Source organism: Gracilinanus agilis, chromosome 2, assembly GCF_016433145.1.
Source record: "Gracilinanus agilis isolate LMUSP501 chromosome 2, AgileGrace, whole genome shotgun sequence".
NCBI lineage: Eukaryota > Metazoa > Chordata > Mammalia > Didelphimorphia > Didelphidae > Gracilinanus > Gracilinanus agilis.
The window spans coordinates 208,198,463-208,221,307 of record NC_058131.1 but is presented as its reverse complement, the minus strand read 5'-3'; the positions used below and the strand labels follow the sequence as shown (position 1 = coordinate 208,221,307).

At 38.3% G+C, this 22,845-nt stretch overlaps 2 pseudogenes; one reads left to right on the top strand and one right to left on the bottom strand.

Annotated features, from left to right (window-relative positions):
- Window positions 1-1,753: 1,753 nt before the first annotated feature.
- LOC123233475 lies at window positions 1,754-19,554 on the top strand (annotated as a pseudogene).
- On the bottom strand, window positions 16,775-17,829 carry LOC123236585 (annotated as a pseudogene).
- Window positions 19,555-22,845: the final 3,291 nt, after the last annotated feature.

The window sequence follows — 22,845 nt, the reverse complement described above, 5'->3', positions numbered from 1 at the left end:
GGAAAATACCTTCACAGCTATGAGCAAAGTCTCATGAGATCCAGCTTATGGAGGGACTCAGATGGTCTTTGGAGGCAGTGAAGAACTGCTAAAAGTTTGGGCAGAGCCCTGATAGGATCTTACCAGCATGTAGGGAAAATTATTCAAGGTGATCCAGAGGATGAATTGAATTCAAGATAAGTCAGGTAGGGAAATGGCATTACCTTGGTCATACAAAGAGTGACAAAGTCAAAATTCAAACCCGATCCAGTGACTCCAAATTCATCCCAATTTCCCCTGTACTAATGGTTCTCTCATGTTGATTTTGACATGCTAGATGGCCTTCCAAGTGGAAATGTCCAGCAAGCAGTTGGAAAAACAGAAATGGGTCTCTAGGAATACTTCAATGGTAGATTTAGGAATCATCTACATCATAATGATTGAAGCCACAGGAATATTTGAGATCAGCAAAGGGGATAGTTTAGAAAAGGAAAATAAAATTTAGTCCCTGGGCAGAACTTAAGATAATTTCAGATCTGGCCTCAGATACATCCTAGCTGTGTGACCCTGAGCAAGTCACTTAACCCTGTTGCCCAGCCTTTACCACTCTTCTGCCTTTGAACCAATACTCAACATTGATTCTAAGATGGAAAGTAAGGGTTTTAAAAAAAATTTAGTTAAAATATTTACTATGTTTCTCAGAGTACTCCTGTGAAGAAAGCACTTTGTAAACCATAAAATATATAAAAATAAGCAATTATTTCAATTATTTTAATTAATATTATCATACTCTTTTGTTTTACCCTTGAATGGAGGTGACATTGGTTTCTTGAATTTTATGTCACTACTATTCTTTACCAGGATAGGAAATATATCATATGAATGCAGAGCTGGAAGAGACCCCAGAGTTTTTATAGAAAAGGAAGGAGACAGCATTAAAGTGATATAAGAACTGAATGGAAGAGCCTGGTCCTAAAACCATTGGGGTAAAAAATAAAATAAAAATAATAAAATCAGTGGGATGGTTGTAGGGTATGTCTCACTCTTTGTGACCTCATTTAGGGTTTTCTCAGCAAAGATAATGAAGTAGTTTGCCATTCCCTTTTCCAGCTTATTTTACAGATGAGGAAACTGAGGCAAAGAGGCATAGATAAGTGGATTTCCCAGGGCCATTTGCAGCTAGCAAGTGTCTGAGGCCAGATTTGAACTCCTGAAGCTGTCTTCCCATCTCCAGGCCTAGCACTCTATCCACTGAGCCACCTAGCAGCTGTAAGATTAAAAATTAATAATCAATACTCTAAGTAGTATTTTTAATAAGATTTATTAATAATCACTTGAAACGAAGGAATAAAAAGACATAAGTAAAAAGCCTGAGTAAAGCCAGCATTCCCAACTGCTCATGCAGGGAGCAGAGAGAGCGAGAGGGGTAGAGTTACACAAACTTATCTTTAAAGTGTAAGGACCCAACATGGGGATGAAAGGAAAGGGATTCTGGGAGATGAAGTCCAGGGCTACAAAATTTTATTTACACACAGTCCATGGGGATGGGACTCATGGCTACAAATTCATTACATGGCCCCTCTAGTATTATATGAAATATTTCTTTACCCTTGACTCTGCACAGAGTAGGTGCCTAATACATTGGCAGATAACATTGTTTTGTTGTTCTTCCTCTGTTACAAAGAAGAGCAAAATCTAGTCTCAGATTTTTGCTCTATTTCATCAGCTAGGATTTTTGGCTTGGCCCTATCTTTTGTGTAGGGAAGGGGAGTGCATGACCTCTGTGTTATTCAGAATCTATGGAGCCCAGGGCACCAAGTTAGTAGGGAAATTTTACTTCCAGGTGCATGCCCTCTTGGATGCATGCCTTCAGGCCAAGACACTGGCAGGCTCTAACTGTGGGTTGTCTGTTGCTGAGGCTCTGGGAGAGAAAGATTGCCTGGAGGACTCTGTGGGAAGTCTTCTCACTGGTGCTGAAGTGGCTTATTGCATCATCCTCCAAGGCTTAGAAGAGAAGGCTGAAGCTGACTGTTGTAATGTAAAATGAGATTGAATTTGGGTTCAAATCCCAGTTCTCATACTTAAACTGCCAGAGTTCTATTTTCCTTAATGGAATGAGAGCCTCCAGAAAGGGATCATTTAATCAAATCCTTTTTATTTTACAGATAAGAAAACTGAGGCTCAGTCAAGGGGTGGTAACCAATCCAACATCAAGATTTGACCTTCCCAGCTCTAATCCTCCTTCTGAGGACCAGAGGCCAATAGATAAGCCATCATTTGACCCAATGACAGACTGGGTTGCTCTAATCTGGATGGTTTAAACAGGGGGCACCAAATAGCTGCATCAGAGAAACTCCAAGCAGAGTTTCAGTTTTTTCCTGATAATATCACTTTGCCCATCACAAGGTTCTGAATGGCTTTTCATTCCCATAAGTCACAGTTACGATGTAATAAAATGTCTGAATCAACTTTCCTGCCTTCCTTAGCAAGTGCAGCCTAGTGGGTCTAATTGAATTTTGGTTTAATGATTCAGGATCTTACGGGGCCTCAGGATCATTTGGCACATCAATTTTCATTGTCCAGAACTGTGCATTGAGACCCAGATGAGGGCCTGATCAAGCTGAATCTCTACTGACTCTAAGCCATGCCATACTATCTTCCTGGCTTAGAATGCAGTGATCTGGCTTTTCCCCAGGAATCTGAGCACATGAGAGCACAGAGAAAGAAGAACAAACAAAGCTTGGGCATCCAAAATGGAGGTCCATCACCAAGTAGGTGCTCTGGAGCTTATGCTGGTGATATGATTGTCCATTGGAAGACTCACACCTGAGCCTCCTCATCTTGGTGGAGTCCTCATGCCATAGGTAGGTTTATCAAGTATCCAAGCCCACAGGATAGTCCAAGTACATATTAGAAAGCGCAAAACTGCAGAGCTCAATAGTTGGTGGCCTGGCAGCTTGGGAAGATGTAGAAAAACTATGAAGAGCCTACCCAAGAACTCAGAATGCTCAATACTCTAAGATCATTCAGTGACAAGATAAATATTTCTTTTTTTTTTTAAACCCTTACCTTCTGTCTTAGAATCACTACTGTGTATTGGTTCCAAGGCAGAGGAGTGGCAAGGGCTAGGCAATGGGGGTTAAGTGACTTGCTGGGAGGTTTGGGGGTCACACAGTTAAGAAGTTTTTGAGGCCAGATTTGAACCAGCGACCTCCTGTCTCTCTAGGTCTGGCTCTCAAACCACTGAGCTACCTAACTGCCCCCCAAGATAACATTTCAACACCATCCAATAAATCTCAAGAGGATTTCTGTTTTATAGACTAGTCTAATGATCATTGTTGATAATTATAATCATTATTATAATAGTACTAATAATTACTCATGTTTCTATAGCATTTTAAGTTTTAAATATAGAGGAATATTTCCTCTTTCTTAATTTCCTCTTTCTTTCTTAATATAGAGGAAAATAAATATTTATTAGATCCCTACGATGACCAGGCACATTGCAAAGATTTTTATAAATATTAGCTCGTTTGATCCTCATAACAATGATGGGAAATAGGTGCTGTTGCTATTCCTATTTTATAGTTGAAAAGACTGAGGTTAAGTGACTTATCTAAGGTCACACAAGAGATATATAATGCCAAATTTGAAGCATGTCTTTTTGATTCCAGAAGTTAAGTTCTATCCAAGGCACCACCTCACTACCTCATGTATATAGCATAATTGGACTGAAACCAAAAGGAAAATTTGCACATGCAAATGGCCCACCAGAAATGTTGGGCAATCTTAGTATGCCCCAGGAAGGGCAAAAAAAGGTTTTTTATAGCAACTTGATGAGGACATTAGAGAAGATGTGATCAGCCTCATTTGATGAAAAACAGGTCACTGAGACTCAGCTGCTGGGTAGTACAGTGGATAGAGTGCCAGGATGGAGTCAAGAAGATTCATTTTCATGAGTTCAAATCTAGCTTCATATCTAGATATAATAATATAATGATATTCTGGCCTTAGGCACTTATTAGCTGTGTGACCCTGCGCAAGTCATTCACTCTGATTGCCTCAGTTCCTCATCTTGAAAATAAGCTGGAGAAGGAAATGGCAACCCGTTCCAGCACCTTTTCCAAGAAGACCCCAAATGGAGTCACAGAATCAGACATAACTGAAAAAAAATGATTGAACAACAACACTGAGACTCAGGTGACATGACTTGCCTATGATTCCAAAGCTCTTAATCCCCAAATCATGTTAATTGTAATACTGGTTAACTGATATTTTACCATGCAGTCAGGCAATACTGGAGAAAATTTATTCTTACCTGTGTCATGGTCAGATTCAAGCTGAAGTACTTCCAGTCTTTCATTTCCAAGGGTCACATTTTCGGAAGGACAGTCCCAAACTGGAGACTATGCAGAGGACAGTAACCAAGATGGCAAGGGGACTGGAGTCTATACCATTTGAGAATGAATCAAAGGACTTGGAATATTTAGCATATAGAGGAGAAATTAGAATTATTTTGTTGACTCCAGAAGTTTCAATTAGGAGAAGCAAGTTAAGAGAAAGTCACAGTATCTTTTTTTTTTAAACCCTTACCTTCCGTCTTGGAATCAATGCTATATATTGGCTATAAGGCAGAAGAGTGTTAAGAACTAGGCATTGGGGGTCAAATGACTTGCTTAGGGACACACAGCTAGGAAGTGTCTGAGGTCAGATTTGAACGTGGGACCTATCATCTCTGCGCCTGGCTCTCAATCCACTGAGTCACCCACAGTACCTTTTTTTTTTTTTTCAGGTCAGGAATACTTTTTATTTTTTTCCATGTATTAATATTTATTTTTAGAAAAGAATCATAGTTAAATGATTCATGCTCTTACTTTCCCCTTCTCTCCCTGACCTCCCCCCCCCAAAGTATCTTTTGAAATAAAGGGAGTTACTAAGTGATGAGGGAGATGCCCTAACAAAAGGCTGTTAAAAAATTAAGTAATTTGCTTCTCAATGTGGCAAGTTCTCAATCACTGGGGAGTTGTCTGGGGAAGATGGGATGGCAACTAGTCAGAAATGGATTCCTTGTCATTTGTAGAAAGGATTCCTTTTTAGGTAGGTGTGAAATGAGATGTTCTCTGGAACCATTTTTTTTTCTCTCCAACATAGATTTTATATCTGATTAAAGAACATTTTAAAATCAACCATCCTGAAAGAGGCTAAGAACATAGAATTATACTTCCTGTCTTAGCATTGGCAGTGAATAAGATGGATGAGCCAAGGAAGTAGCCCTCCATTGCTGAAGTCAGCACTTGTCTCAGAGTCCATAGCAGAAACCAAATCATGCAAGTGTCCAGAGACCTGGGCTGTCAAACCCCAGAAGATGTATCAACAAACAATGGCATAGAAACATTGCTAAAAATGCTAATGGGGGAAAAAAGGAAGCCAGCTGCTTGACCACATCATAATTACAAAAACCTTGTGCATTCAATACTTCCATTCAGACTCGTTGGTGAAATTATATCTCATGTGGGAATTGAGAATTATTCGTATTGTAACAATCTCCTTTGTTTATCATCGCCTATTGAGAAACTTCTCTCACTTTCGACAAACCAATAAATCCCATTGATGCTGCTGAACCATGATTAGCTGCGCTGAAAGGTTTGGCAGGAGGAGAAGTCACTCTACCTACTCTCTAGTCTGGCCCACACCTCCCTTCTCTGATTATGCTCAAGCATCCTTTGTCCAGTGGAGCACTTAACACCAGGAGGTATCAGCATAAGCAGTAAGGCCAAAGTTGCATTGGATGAACTCTGACAAGGAAGGTTTTCAGAGTATTTACATTTTCAGCTTTGGCTGTGCTTTAACATCCCTCTCTTCATAAATTTAGGGATTTGAGTTTCGGTGGGAGAGGTGAGTTGAGATCAATATTGTAGGAGCTGGACTTGGTGGCATCAAGCCAAAAGTAGAGCCTTTGCTCCATCACTTCACTATCCTTGGGATCTGCAGCATATCACTTGATTTTTCTGCACCTCAGTTTCCTTATTCATATTAAGAAATTTGAGTTGAGTCCAAAAGATGCAAATTCTAGCTTTTACAAGAATTCTTTCCTGGTTTCCTCACTCCCATTTATCCCTACCACTTCTATCTCTTTTCTGGTGCCTTTGCCTTTGAAATTACCTTCTGTCTATTCTGTATTAATCTTGATATGTATCTACTTTACATGTTACTTCCTCAATTAGGATGCAAGTTTCTTAAAAGAAGGGAGTGTTTTTACCTCTTTTTCATCCCCAGTGTTAACCTCACATATAATAAAGTGCAAGTAAACTGTGAGGACATTCCGGGCATGAATCTTTCTGAGTTCAACCTCAGACACATAGCAACTGTGTGACCTTGGACAAGTAATTTAACCCTCTTTGCCTCAGTTTCCTCATCTGTGAACAATCTAAAGAAGGAGATGGCAAAATAGTCCATTATTTTTTCCAAAAAACCCCCAAATTGGGTCAAAAAGAGTCAGATATGACTGAAAAATGACTGAACAGCAAATCCCTTAAGAAGAACTTATGAAGGAACACAATACACAAAAAGGAAGCTAAATTGGGACAAGGGGACCAAAAAGTATCCAGCATGGGGGCATGATCTTCTTAGAAGTGAAACCTAGCAGAGTCAAAGATGGAAAATGGAGTTACCTCGAAAGTGTTAGCCCTCTATAAAGGAAGGCTTTGAGAAGAGTTTATTGCTCTGGTCTCTAGCCCTCTAATCAGACATGATAGGCATAGATGGATCACAGACTTTGTGGAGGGGGAGTAACATGAAGAATTAGTAAAGGAAAAGGTCTATTCACAAATTGGATCAACTGGAGAAAGACTGACATGAATAAGCAAAGAACCTCACTTTTCATACTCTGTGACTTTTTCTGACATTTTCTTTAATTGTGTCTAACTCTTCACAATTCCTCTTGGGGTTTTCTTTGCAAAGATACTAAAGTGGCTGGTCATTTCCTTCTCCAGAAAAATTTACAGATGAGGCAAACAGGTTAACCTGCCTAGGGTCAGATGGCCCCTAAGTTTCTGAGACCAGATTTGAACTCATGAAGATAAGTCTTCCTAACTATGAGTCAGGCACTCTACTCACTATGTTACCTGGCTGCCCCCTTAGATAGGCCATTTACCTTCTTAAGGACTGTTTTATCAACTGTAAAATGTGAAGGTTATATTAGATAGCTTCTGATAGATAGGTGTCTTTCAGCTCTTGATCTGTAATGCTATAAAATATTCTATACACTTCTGCTTCTGTGAATGTGCTACTCCAATTATTTGTCATGATGCATAGGTGACTCTAGGTTCTCAAAGGTTATGCCTATAAAAACCATGATCTTCCATCATCTACCATGCTGGAAAGACTTCAAGTTTGGGTCAAAGTGATAAACTAGTCACTTAAAAGATTATTACCAGAAAGTCAGTTAACCAGCTGTTAAATATTTTGGTCATGACGGTGCCTGAAAGATGTTTCTTAAGATCTAAAGAAACTCTGATTTCTTTCTTTAGAGGCTGTAAACACATTGACAAAATAAAATATATGTGGATGCATTGCATTAGAAGAAGGAAATAACTTTTTAAATATTTTGTGTAATTCAAAGGAAAGAGAATTGAAGCCTTTTTTTTTTCCAGAATACAAGAGATAGATCAGTGAGGGTTTTTATAAAAGTAGGTACTATTCATTCAAGATGAGGATGTGTGTTGAACAGACATTTCAGGAAGAGTAGAAACAAGAATAATGGGTAAAGGGATGAAACCCCAAAGGCTAAAGCCTTAAAGCAAGTATAAGACATTTCTACTGTTGAATCACATTAAATTAAACTGTACTGAATTGAGTACCTCAGTCCTCAAAAAGACCATGGTGAATTCCACTCAGCTAAACATCTGTCTTCTTGGCTTCAGTGTAAGACCCAAAGAATACCTTGTAGGTAGTGACACAGGTGGCAGTGGTTTGGGCTGAATGTAAAACCAAAACTAAGATGAGGTTGATATAACCACCATGAAAGTTTTTAAACAAAATAATGCCAAATTAAGGTAATGGAATGACTACTTCTATGACTTGCAAGTTCCATTGTAGAAATATGTCCTTAAGCTCTACTGTAATTTACTATCCCATCCTCCTTATATTCTGTTTTCAATATTTTTATTAAAATAAACAAATGAAAGGAAAATCCTTTCTTGCCCTTTCCCTGAAGCCTGCTCTCATCATACTCTGCTCAAAAAGTTTTATTCCTCATCTAGATCTTCATAGTACTTTGGTTTAATTAGTGATATTTTGTTTGTTGACATCGGTGAGTTGGGATCTTCTCTATGGTAATGTAGGTTCAAAGGTAGTGAAATGTCATGGAAGAAATTTTGAAAAGAATATCTGGAGTTCAAATGCAAACTCTACCAATTACTATCCCTTTGCTAATTATTTGCCTTCCTGGGACTTCAGTTTCCTTATCTATAGAAGGGGTTAATAATGAACTATCTATGTTATAGGGTTTCTCTGAGGCTGAAGGATTTATAAGAAAAGTCTTTGGAACCTTCAATCAGAATTTAAATATAAATTACTATTGGAGATAGGGAGTATTGATCAACACTTATTAAGCAACCTTGATATTCTAGAGCAGGGGTCGGCAATGTATGACTCTCGAGCCATATCTGGCTCTTTTGAGGGCCAGATATGGCTCTTTCTGCAGGAGCCATAAAGTCAATTTTTTTTCAGGTGCCGTTACAGGAGCATGCACTGTGAGCACTGTACAGCTCTCATGAAATTACATTTTAAAAAATGTGGCATTTATGGCTTTCATGGCCAAAAAGGTTGCCGACCCCTGTTCTAGAGATTCAAATCGAATAAACTTGTTGTCGAGAGTACAAAGAAAACAATAACACAGTCCCTGCTCTTCAGTAACTTACATTCAACTGGATGTTTTCATTTGCCTTCATATCTCCCCCTCCCAAACTTTCCAGCCTTTACAGAGCTAAATATGTTTGTGGAACTGAAATGTCAATTGCTTATAGATCTAAATTGCACTGTGGACTAGGAAGATTCTTATGAACTCATAGTTTGGATAAATGGCACCAAATTTTCTATTTCTTTGGTTTAAAAAAAAAGTATTATAAATGGTTTTGGAACTTTGTCAATGTCTTAGCCACTGGGCACCAAGCCTCCATAGTCCAGGAAACAGATTTTTAATGATGAGTGTTGGGTCATACACAAACAATGTCATTTATTTTCAGTTGATGCAGGTCATGTCACTCTAAATAAAGTTGACAAAGTGCTAAAGGGAGGGAGGATCCTGGAAGCTTTTCTGAATAGCAATAAATTCAGTCCTTAACTCATTGCTTCCTCATCAATCACTCTCAGGCACACTCTATTAGTGGCCACTAAAAATAGATATTTATCTTTTATTTGCCTGATTCCTCTTCAACAATTCAGATAAGAAAAAGTAAGATAAACAGTTGATTGGTCATAAGAAAGGCATAGAAATATCATCTCTGATACTCAGACTGCTGCTTTATAGTGGTCAGCAGGAGAAAAAAAAAACACACCCACAAAACAATCTGTCCCCTTCCCTGATTGTGTGTTTGATAATAGCAGAAGAGAAGATATTGTTTCAGGTACAATAGACACAGGATGTCAACAGCTACTAAACAGAGTAATGTAGTCCAAGGAGTATGGGGCACTGGGAATGAAAAGACTTGAATTTGAGCATGGATTTCCAAAGTAGTCATGAATAATTGATCAAGTTCCTTCACCTCTTTTAAGACCTGGTTTTCTTATCTGAAAAACAAGGTTATTGATATTTCCATCAGGTGTCACACAACTGATTTAGAGGATAAAGAAAAGTGCTTTGAAAATACTAACTTATTATGCAAAATAAAATTATTAATTCCAGTTTCTGCTAGTCAGGAACTCCCAAGTCAGTGACTTAAGATGATTCTGGAAGAATTGAGAGTATTGGAAGCCAAGTATCTGGTTTACTCTAGTAGTACTACTTTGAAAAGAGGTAATAAAGGGCTGCTAATAGGAAGAAAGAAAATAGTCCTTGAGATACTCCAGAGTTCATAAATGACAAAAAACATTTAAGAAAGTAACCAATAGTGAAATATATGGTCTCAAATGCCTTTGTAGCCCATATAAGTACTGAGAATCATTACATCAATTCCCCTGTTACAGAGAAGTCTCAGGTCCTGGCACAAGGCTTCATTTCCCCTAAGCTAGCAAGGGAAATCCCTACGGAGAATGAAGATGATTTCTTGTATTTCTTGACATTATCAATTTAGAAAACAATTAATCATCTAGCCTTCAGGAGCTTTTAGAAAAATATATTTTTACTAAGATGGGAAATAAAGAATAGTTGATATAAAAAAATCCCTCCATAAGGGTGTGATACACTCTTATGCAGGTTGTGTGATATATTCTCAAGCAAGTTCATAGAGATTTCAAGGGGAAGTAGGCTGAAGCAGAAAGTATATATGGCAAAGGGGTGACCAAGAGCTCATAATTGCTGAAAGTTCTTTTCTATGATTCATGAGGTACTCAGTAAATTCTCCTTAAGCCTGAGAAATCTGAGTCTAATCCATGTGGTGTTGTTAGCTGCTGTTGTCCTTGGGAGAGGGAAAAGGATAATGAGGGAGGAGTGTGATAATAGTAGGTTGATGAGAAAAAGAGAAGTCCAAAATTCTCTGGACCTTCAGGTAAGGTTGCCAGTTCCTCAGCCAGAGGAATGAATGAAGGTTAGGGGGAAAGATCTAAGCCAAGTCTGGAACTGAGGTCTCTCCTTTTCCTCACCCCAGGGTCCTCCTTAGGAGTTTTCTAGATTAATTTCTTACTTGACTCACAAGAGCGTCTAATTCTAACTAACTCAACTAACTTTTTATGCAGAACCCAGAATGCAGCAAAATATCTCATTCTTTAACAGATTTCTCTGGGGGAGAGGGAATCATTCCACTTTATTAAGTGGCTTTCAAAGATTTTTTCGTACATTCTAAGGCCCATGATTTAGGGATGTCCTAAAATACAACTCTATATGCTTCTGTTTTGATCATATATAAGTGTCTTTCATGTAGGGGAAGAGAAAGAAAATAAGTATTTATATAGAACCTACTATATTCCAGCCAATACCCCAAGCATGTTAAGAATATTCCTTCATTTAATTTTTAGAAGAATTCTGAAGGTTAAGTGCTGTTATTACATTCAAGTTAATGTTTAGAAAAATAAGGTTAAAGTGACTTGCCTTGGGTTACTCAGGTCAGTTGCCCTGGGTCTGAAGTCACATAAAAACTCACAGCTTCCTTACTCCACGCTCATCGCTCTAAGCATTGTATGCCACAACTGCCTTGTGGAGACCCCTTTTTCTCTTCTAATATTGGAACCACCCTGATATAGGCTCAGATTCTACTAGGTGTTTAATAAATTCTAGTTTGATCATTTTCATTCAGGAATGTGTAGAATAAAGCAGTTTCCACATATTTGAAAGTATTACTCCAGCAATTGAAGAGTTAATCTTTATCTTGGGGAAATTGATGGTTGCCCTAGTATTTGATCTTTGGGAATCCACGTGTAATGCCAATTGTTCGCTGATATCTGATTAATTATCTACTAAATATTATTCACTGTGTTTATTTTGGGGATCATCACTTGGGACAGACAGAATACATTGTGATTGGTTATATCTTTCCCTCCTGTTACAGAGCCTTTTTTTTTTGGCTCACTCTACATTCAGCAAATGTCTAAAAAAGGTTCTATTACAATAAATGTTCTATTCTTGTGAAGACAACTGTGAGAAGTTCACTGAGATAGTGAAGTATAGGTTCAGTGTCTACGAGAAAGAAGTGCCTCTTATCATTAATATAAGAAGCTGGGAGAAAAGAAATGGGCTTTCACTCCACATTGACCTTATTTGACTGTTGTCACTTTCTCTTATTGTTCGATTCAAGTGTGAAGAATGTCAAGGTATATACTGCTTATCCCAGAGCACACTGACATGATGCAATACCTACAAAAAAAAGCAAGCACAAAGCAAAAAATAGTCACTTTGACTTCACTGAAGCAGAGAACGTGAGATTTCTAGATGAAGAAAGACAGTCAGTCTATGTTTATAGGGCCCAAACTCTGAATAATCATTTAGATTAGCTTTTCTTCCCATTGCCACTAGCTGGAGGTTGAAATGACAAGACTTGGAAACAGATTGAGGGGTATGAGTGAGGAGTCAAAGATTACATTGATTTTCCTTTTGGGTCTGGGTGGCTGAGAAGATGGTTGGGCCTCAGACAGTTACTGGAAAACTAGGAAGAAAGGAGAGTTTTGAACACAACAAAAGGACTTCAGTTCTGGATATTTTGAGTTTAATATGAGTATAAGAGGCAGTTAGAAATATAAGCCTAGAACCCAAGAGAAAAGACAAGGCTGAATATATCCATCTAAGATTCATCTGCATAGAAATAATTGAACCTATGAGAGCTGACGTAACAGTGGAAGGAAAAGTGAGGCAGTTCTATAAAAATCTCTTCAGGAATGCTAATGCTTAAAATTAAAAGTGTCCACTCAGGAGACAAAGGTCAACAAAAAAGCTATATTATAGAAAAACAGAATGATCAAAACAGATAGAATTGCTATTTAGCAAGAATTGGATAGTGATAATCCTTACCAAAGAGCCAGTAGAACTGATAATTTTTCATTCTGCTTCATTTGCACTAGAAATGACAATGAATATAGCTAAAATAAGTCGATTCCCAGATAAATAAGTACATAGTACAAGGAACTGCCTAATTACCTTTCATGAATTCCAGTTACCTTTCCCAGATGAAGCGCATCTTTAAGGATGTAAAGAACTAATCAATGTGATATTTGAAGTACAGATAATGAAATCTGAAAGACTGTAGGGAAAGAATGAGGTATCTCAGGACGATTTAAGAGTAAATATGCTGGTTTTCTAAACACCTCACTGAGGTAGGAAGAGAGAGAAGCCTATGCAAAGCAACATCTGTGGGAACTAGCAGCCCAACACACATCTACATAGACAGAGTCAATGAAGTAGCATAGTGGGAATGAGCCCAGCCTGAGCCACAGGGAGTGAAGACAGAGTGGACACTAGAGCAACACATCCCTACATGACCTGAAGCAGTGAAGTGGCAGAGTTGGGGATTAGCTCAGCCTATGCCACTCAGCACAGGTAGCAAAGATAAAGTCCACATGAAACCAACACATTTCTATATAATTTCATAGGACCTGGGGCAGCAAAGTGGCAGAACGGCTTAGCTGCAGCCACTAAACACCACTTGGCATGAGCAGTGAACACAAAGTGGGAACAAGACCAATGTAACTCCATGTGGCATTGAGATGGTGAAGCTGCAGAGTACCTGATGCAATAAAGTAGCACAGCAGTAGATTAAACCAAGCCAGTTGTTAGGGATAACAAAATAGCAGAGTAGGGAGCAGCCCATTCCACAAGACAATAGAGGAATTGGCATCATGGGAACAGAATCTATCTGGACAAACCAGGTGCATGACTTCCCATGGAAAGTCCACAGAGCTGCCCCTTCAACTGATACACTACAAGAAACAAAGACAGATGAGCCGACCCCAAGTACCAGAGAAGAGTGTTCTGCAAGCTTGGAGTAGTGCTGCCTCTAACTCAGAAACAGAGAAGCATCTCAACAGATAAAGTAATAGTGGTGGGAGGTGGGGAGGGTGGGAGAATACTAAAAAAATGAGCAGAAGACAAAGAAAAAACCTGATCTTAGAAAGTTACATTAGTGACAGGAAAGATCAAGATATGAACACAGAAGATGACAGCCACACCAGAAAGGAAACATGTGAAGTCTCATAGGAAAATGTGAAAGAATGTTAGCCCCAAAAGAAACCTTGGGAGAACGTGAAAAGAATTAAAAAAAATTAAATCATAAGAGAATTGTCAGAAAGCCTCAAAAGCCGAGAGAAAGAATTCACTAAAGAAATCAACTCCCTAAAGGCTAGAATAAGCCAAAAGGAAATAGAGCCTCAAAATGCAATGAAGCAAACATCAATCTAAAAACTAAAGTGGAACAAATGGAAATGTAGGGGAGGAAATCACTGAAGAAAATACTTCCTTAAAGGGAAAGATTTAGTCAAATGGAAAAGGAAATGTAAAAACTCAAGGTGTTCTGAAAACAAAAATTCCTAATGATATGAGTTATTCAACAGTGGGATTTGTTGCACTAAGAAGTAATAGTTCTCTCTCATTAGAGGTCTTCAAACAGAAGCTGATTGGCTACTTGAAAGGAAAAAACAAACAACAAAAATACTTTTATTCAACATAGCCATACTTCTTCAATTAGCTACAACTCTAATGCATCAGAAGCCATGTTGAAGCACCCTGTATTTAGTATTGATTTGGGCAACACAAATTCCTGTTGGAAAGTCTTCTAACATGGGAAAGTGGAGACTATTACTAATGACTAAAGAAAAGAATTGCTTCAAGCTACATTGCCTTTACCAATATGGAACATTCAACCAGTGATGTTGCAAAAAATCAAGCTGTGATGAAACCTACCAGCCATCATTGATGCCAAAACATCTGATTAGTCAAAGATTTCATGACATAATTGTAGAGTCAGTCATGAAGTCCTGAGTTTTCATGGTGATGAACGGCAGGATGTCCTAAGAATATGAATGAAAGAACAAAGGTAGACTGAAAATTTCTATAAAGAAGTATCTTCTATTGTATTGACCAAGAAGAAAAAATTTTACCTTGGGAAGACTTACAAATACTGTCAGAATAGTACTAACCTACTATTGAGAATTACTGAATTCTCAATGTTAGGCTACCAAAGATACTGGAAATATCACTGGTTTCAGTGTATTCCAAATCATCTATGAGCCATTTACTGCTATTGCTTATGGCTTAACCCCAAAATGATAGATTCTAAGAGAAATGTACTGATCTTTGACTTTGGAGGTAGTATTTTCAAAGTTTTCATTTTTAACATGAAACATGGCATCTCTGAAGTCAAGTCCACCTCTGGGGATATCCATTGGATGGGGAGGACTTTGGCAAACACAAGGTTGGCCATTTAATTTTCGGTTCAATCAAAAGCCCAAGAAGGACACCGCTGAGAACAAGAAGGTTTTTTTGCCAATTGTGTTCTGCTTTGATCATACAAGATGTGCCCTCTTTTCCAGTACCCAGGCTATTATTGAAATTGATTATTTCTATGAAGGTATCAACTTCTGTATCTGTATAACCTGTGCCCATTTTGAAGAGCTGAATGAAGACCTTTTCTGTGGCACGTTGGGACCTGTGAAAAAAGCCCCACATAAATCATGAATTCATGACATTGTCTTGATGGGTGATTCCATTCATATCATACTATCCCAAATCAGAAGCTTCTGCAGAATTTCTTCAATGCCAGTAAGCTTAACAAGTGTTTCTATCAATCCTGATGAGGTTATTGCTTATGGTGCAGGTATCCTGCCTACCATCTTGTCAGAAGATAAATCTGAGAATGTGTGGGACTTGAGGTTTCTTTTAATTTTTTAAAAAATGTTAGCAGTTTTATCTGAAGAATCAAAGTTAGCATATTATTTTAGGCTTTTCATGATGATAGACACACACACATATATATGTATATATATATGGAGAGAGAGAGAGAGAGAGAGAGAGAGAGAGAGAGAGAGAGAGAGAAATTTTAGAGCTTTAACAATGTATAGCATAATACAAAACAAACCAAAGAGATGAATTTCTATTACTAGATGTTACCAAGTGTGTTATACTAAAGAAGTGTGTAGTCCTTGAAAGCATGGAAAGCAAAAATGAGAAATATTTGTGAATAAGGGCTGGCCATTCTCCCTACGCCATTTGAAAGTCCTTGTAAATAGTTTCCTGTTTCAAGTGAATATTAAAGTGTCATTTGAAGAGTTTCCTAGCACAATGAACTTCAAATCTGGGGAAGATGGTCAAGGGCTGGCAATAGATGCCCTACTACAACAAGATCCAAAATTTTGCTAAAACTTGAGTGTGAGTAAGCACAATGGTTGATTAGCAGAAAGGGAAAAACGAAAAGCCCCAACTGAATGACATTCTTTATGTCTCATAAAAGTTTTGGAACCAGCATTACACTGTTAGAGTCTGACATGGTATTCTTTTTTATGAGGGGGAAAAGGTAAAATCAAGTAAATACTCTAAAAACTCTTTCCATTGCACTAGAAATAGTTTTCAGTTCACCTGGTCTAACAATGAGGGATATCTTGGCCAAACACATGACAATCGAAATAGCGCTGACAACCTCAAATATTCTCTTCAGAAAAACCCTGTATCTCCTACTCAAGGCAAGGATGAGAGGACAACAGCAATATCTAGTCTTAAATATATGTACAGTCCCCCAGAAACACTTGGGCCAAACTAGTAAGGTTACTTATCAAAATATATATAAAATTAATTGTAAGGGTGGAATGAGATGAGAGCCTTAGAAGCACCAATATTACTCTTCTTTTACTTTCCATCTACACACTCCAACAGAGATCAGACTCTAACATAGATTAATGTGTGGCAATGTCTCCATAAGGTACAGAAATACCCACAAAAGTACCCCCAAAATAACAACAATAAACCCAAAACAACATCCTCTCTTCTTGCTAAGGAGAGTGTGAAACCATTGGAGAGGGGACAAGTCCAGGGACTGATGAAAATATTTTGAGCCTCCCAAAGGGATACTGGATACTTCAGTGACAGTCTAGATGTAGGGAGGGAGTCTGCTCTCAGCTATCTCCTTCCCAAGGTTTTCCAAAGGCATGTGCTGGTAATTTTTTATAATAATAAAACTTCTTTTATGTCTTTCAGTTTAAAGACCATTTCCTTAATTTTGCTCATTTACCAAAGAAAGTGTCTTTTCTTCTGAGCCTTGGTACATTTCCAAAGCTTCTTCTACCAAAATGAGATCAAAGTTCTTTTCCCAGAACTGTCCATGTGTGAACGTACAGTCAAGAAATTGCTCTATATTTTCTCCTTTTTTCTTTGCTTTCAAGACACACTCACATTAGTACATGTTGTCCACTGTTTCTACACCCTGCTGCTCCCTGTGAGACAGTGCTTGCAGGTCCAAAGAGGTCCATTTACTTGAACCTTGCAAACAAGTGGGGGTAATAGGCACCTGGGATGTCCTGACTTTGTGAGACATAACTGTCAGCACAGTGTTTAGAGATGATGAATCTTCTGTACACACTGACTAAACAGACAGAAAGAAGCTGGGATGTGGGTAAAAGTGCTGGTGCCTCCTTACATCTGTTCAAATTTAATGCTAAAATTCCCATCCTGTTTTACTGAGTATGTCCATTGAATTCACTAACATTGATAAATGTTAGCAGGGATTTAAGGAATTTAAGGAAATGCCATTGTGGAGGCAGGTGATGCTGTGAAAAGTGTCTGTAAGTTTTGTTATTTTCTTGTGGTCAAGTTTGGGGAAGGAGGGAATTGATATTGCTCACAGTACTGACAGGAGGGAGGATTTTGGAAGATGATGATATCTTTTCACAGTTACCTAAATGTCATAAAATGATAAATTATTTGGGTTTGGGAAGGGTTTTGTAATCCAGTGAAGCCTACTTCAGGTATGTCAAGAAGGCCTGATCCTACAAACCAGACCCAGAACGTCCTTTGGGCAAGTTATTGTGTAAGATATGGGCCACAATAGGTTCAGTTGAACTGACAAGCATGTTTTTCTGTTCCTCTTTCTCATGAATACTATTTACTTCTGTTATAAGGAAAGAGAGCATATGAGCAAGATCTGGAAAAGATGCAGAGGCCGGAAAGGTTCTGGAATTCTGAAGAAGTGACTGGGTTATATCTAACAGACAATTAAGCATTGTCTCTTGTCTTCTTGTCTCCTGAGGTGGACCTTCTCTCCTGTGGCTTTCCTTCTGCTACATGTTATCATCATACCTGTTCCTATGGTTATCCTGTTTCCTGTTGGCTGAGAGATACATCTACAGAGCTTCTTGTACCATCTAAGACATCTATCTGCGAGAGCCTCTCCCTGAGCTCTGCTCCTGTTTAGCTTCCAACCTTAATACTCTGTTACCATCCAAGGGTGGATTTGGGTTGGTGGAGTTTATTCATATTAGGGACTGGGATTTCAGGTAGATAGATAAAGGACAGTGTAGCTAAAATCTCTCTGAAGGCTTCCTTTGAGGGAACAACTGTAGATTTGTTGGGGAGGGTTAGTTAGTGAATATTAGATAAGATTATCCAAATTCCCTTTCCTACCTTCCCTTACTTTATAAACCAAACCATCTCTGTGTTTATTATCTCTGCTTGGACTATTCATTAGCCTGTCACCTACATCCTGTTGGCTTTCCCAAACCCTGAGTTATCTTCTGATACTGGCCCTGAGTAACCATTCCTTGAAATTACCAATATCCCATTACTACCACCCTGGTATTTCAGTTACATATTTCACTTCCATGTTTTCAAATAGGTCTTCTTCATACTCAGAGTCACTGGTGTTGATGTCTACCTTTGTATGGGATGGGCTGAGAACTTTCTGTGTTAGGATAATTCTGCTGAGATGGGTTTGGGGTGAGAATATTGTTGTTCCATAAACTGGCAAGGAAGGGGTTAATGAGACATGGCATCATAGGCTAGCAGCATGTCTGAGAAACTGATTTTGTTCTCACCCACTGGTAGACTCTTGGAATTCACTTTGGCCTATGTTTCTTCAGTCTTTTATTCAGGTTTCCATTGAGCTTCCCAGATTTTTCTTAATATCTTCTACCAACTCTTTTGGGTTTTGTGGCTTGTGTGTTTGTTTAGTTTTCCCAAGGTAAAGTCCTATTATATTTCAATGACACAGCTTATAAATAATTAAGTAAATTCGAGGAGAATCCAATGGGCAGATCCATTTTAGTTGATGTTTTAAATTTGACTCCTATTCTTAAATGGGACAACAACCATCAAAGTAGCTGAAAGTCCCATGAAAATCTGAGCCCAGCTTCTTAAAAGTAATTTAGATTCTGAGTGCCTCCACTCTTGTCAGTGCTAGAAAGGTATTGATGCCAGCCAGTTACCTTCTAGAATGGATTTCTAAAGTATTTATAACAGCTCCTAGGGAGAATAAACAGGGCTGGCTCCTATTCTTCTCTCTTACTCTTTGCTTTTGGATGTTATTCTTCTTTCCCTTGGTTTTGTTGGTGGAATTTTAACAGTTCTGATCAAACACAATCCCACTATCACTATCAAATAGAGTAGACCTTTATGAGCTAATCAGACAATCATCCTGGTGTGCTTATTCATACTTAAGAAGTTGAGAGAGAAAAGAGACAAAACATAACAACCCTCTTGGCAAGTTTGAAGGAATAATTCTTTCCTCCAGGGGTATTCATGAGATTGAAGTAACATTTGACATTGATGCAAATGGCATCCTCGACATGCCTGTTGTGGTTCAGAGCATAGGCAAGGAGAATATGATTACCACCACCAATGACCAATATCAACTGAGCAAAGAAGACACTGAGCATATGAGAAATACATTAATAAAGATGAGAAGCAGAGACAAGATATCTTCCCAGATCTCACTTAAATCTTTTCTTTGAACATGTAAGCTGTAGCAAAGAATGAGAACTCCAAGGCAAAATTAGTGATTAAGACAAATGTATATTCTTTGAAAATTGTAATGAAATAATCATCTGACTGGTTGGAAATCGGACTGCTGAGGAGGAAGAATATGAGCATCAATACAAAGAACTTGAGAAAAGTTGTAACTCCATCATTATTAAGGTGTACAAGAGTACAAGGGACATGCCAGGAGACCTAATTGTTGGGTTCCCAGGGGATGGAATAATCCCCTTGGGAAGTGATTTTTTTTTGGACCCTCTATTGAAGAGGTTTAACTAAAAACGTAAGAAGAAAAAGCATTCCAAACGACTTTCTAAAAATCAAAGGACTCAAATTTTTATCCAACAAAACAACAATTTACAAGTAGCATTTAAGCTACTGTATGAATCTATGCATTCTGAGAAATTGAATGTGTGCAGAGAAAGTTCAACCACATTGTACCAGGCCATGTACCTTCCTTTAGGAGCTGGCATAAACCCCGAAGTTTTAAAAGATTCTTCAAATACCTATGAAGGCTTTAATGGGTATTAAAATTCCATCCTTCGAGGTTGTTACATTTCTTTTTTTCAATGGAAAGGATGTTTCTTTCATTTTACAAATTCAGTAGAGAAGTATTTTAGTTTATTTTTGTTTTTATTTTCAGATGGGATGTGGGATTTATTGTTATATGGACTATCCAATGAGGAAATGCCCTCTACCAAAGCCAACTGGTGCCTGCTCTGCAATGTTTAATCTTAGGGCAGTGATGGCAAACCTATGACACGCATGTCAGCACTGACACACATAGTCATTTTCAATGACACGTGGCCGCATGCAGTTGCATACAGAGAAGTATGGGGCCACATGCCAAGGATGAAACATTTGCTGTAGTGTAGTATAGACACTATGTGCACTATAGATGACAATTCTACCTATATTAATTTACCTATTGTGGTTTATTGATATAGTTATATATTACAATTAAACATTTTTGTTATTTAAACTATAAATATTGCAAAATTATGGTTTTTTCTCAAAGCGACACACTACCCAAGTTATGCTGAGTTTCTTGGTAAATTTTGACACACCAAGCTCAAAAGGTTGCCCATCACTGTCTTAGGAAGTTATCTGGGAGACTGAGGCATTAAAAAAGGGTCACATAGACAGTATGTGTCAAAGAGAGGACCTGACTTCAGATCTTTATGATCCTATTGATTATGCTTTATATAGATAAGACATTAATATCTAAAGCCCCAAATCAAAGCTTCACATCTTCCAAATGATATAGTTTATTGTTTAAAGAGATTATAGTATAGTAGAAAAAGGTTATAATATTCCTAATACACAGATTAGATGTCACATCTTTGGTCAAAAATTGTCAGTAGTTATTTATTGTCTACAAGATGGTGCATTGGCAAGACTGAATAAGGAGAAACTTTGGTTCGAAAATCTCATCTGGAAAATGTGGTACTAATGCCTGCCATATTTGCCTCTCAAGATTGCTACGGAGGTCAATTTCTATAAAGTTCACATATATATAAGAGGGAGTTAACTACAATTAACCTCCTCCCCATGTTTGCAATGGCTAGACCACATTCTATGGTGTATCAAAGCTTGGCTCTGGCAACTTCTAGGAAATTATGAACTAGGAACTTGTTGCTTTCAAAATATACACAAAAACTTTGGGGTTGTAGGTAGGAGGTCCATGACAAACTAAGATTCTGCTCTCTGATTCTTTCTTCTATTCTCTTTCCAAATTATGTAGAATGTAGTGTTTTCTCTGCCTCTATTTTTGTATGTCTCTTTCTCTGTCTTTCTATCTTTGTCTGTTTCTCTGCTTCTGCCTCTGCCTGTGTGTCTGTGTTTCTTTCCATCTCTGTCTCTATCTCTTTGTTTCTCTGTCTCTGTATCTTTCTGTTTCTCTGCTTCTGTCTCTCTCCCATTTCTGGTAAGGGTTGATGCATGATGTGTTTTAACACCCTGGGGTAGAAATGACCTTTACTTATTCAAAGCAATTCTAGCAAGGGTATGGCTGGATGAGTTTGGGTCTCAATCTTTACTTCTTCCGCTTTGTGTTTCTTGACTTCCTAATAGGTGTCTGAACAGAGATCCTAAGATGTATGTTTCCATCCATGGAGGCAATCTTGAGAGTATGAGAATCATTCAGATACCATTTGTACTACAGCACAGCTACTACCATACTTCTTGGGTGAAACAACCACCAGCAAGGAGTCCAGCCCTTGGTTTGGCTTGCCAGAGGATATAAAACTAGATAGAATTGCTTACACACTAAAGATCTGTTTAGATCCTACATGAAGAAGAACTCAAATTTCTCTCTCTCTCTCTCTCTCTCTCTCTCTCTCTCTCTCTCTCTCTCTCTCTCTCTCTTTCTCTCTCTCTCTCTCTCTCCCTCCCCTCTCTCTGTCTTTTCTCATCCCCTCTTTCTGTCTCCCCTCTCTCTCTATCCCCGCCTCTCTCCCTCTCATACACTCACATGCATACACACACACACACACATACACTCTTCATGTTTTGTTATTTTAAGTATCAACTTCCTAGAAGAATATATAAGGAGATCTACATGACTATTTTGTGTTTCTGAGGTTTTCATATGGAGGATGAGAAAAATGTAAACTTTAAGTAACTTCCCCCAGAATTCTGCTGAAAAAAAAATAATCAAGAAAAAGAGCCAAATTCTTCTGTAAGCCCCCTCCTCATTTTTGCAATGGTTCGATCACATTTTATGGTGCATCAAAGCTTGGCTCTGGCAACTCCTAGGGAAACTATGGTCTCAGGACTTGTTGCTTTCAGACCACACTGCAAGGACCATTACTAACTGTAGCAGATATGATTCTGTTCTCTGACCTTCTCTTCCATTCTTTCTCCAAAACATTAAGGGATTTGGGGAACACTTATGAGGCACAGTGGATTGGCTCCCATGTTTGACATCAAGAAGACTCATGTCCTTGAGTTCAAAACTGGCCTCAGACACTTACTAGTTGTGTTATCCTGGAAAAGTCATTTAACCCCAGTTTGCCTCAGTTTCCTCATCTGCAAAATGACAAACTACTCTAATATCTTTGCCAAGAAAACTCTAAAAGGGGCTAAAAGATTTGGACAGGATTAAAAAGAACAAGCAATAAAAGTGTGAGTCTGATTTGTTTATTGGTCACTTCAACTACATGGAACTCTCAGGACTGAATTTAGAGTATATGCATGAATTAAGTGCTTCAAGACCCTTTAGAGCAGGGTCAGCGATGTATGGCTCTCGAGCCATATCTGGCTCTTTC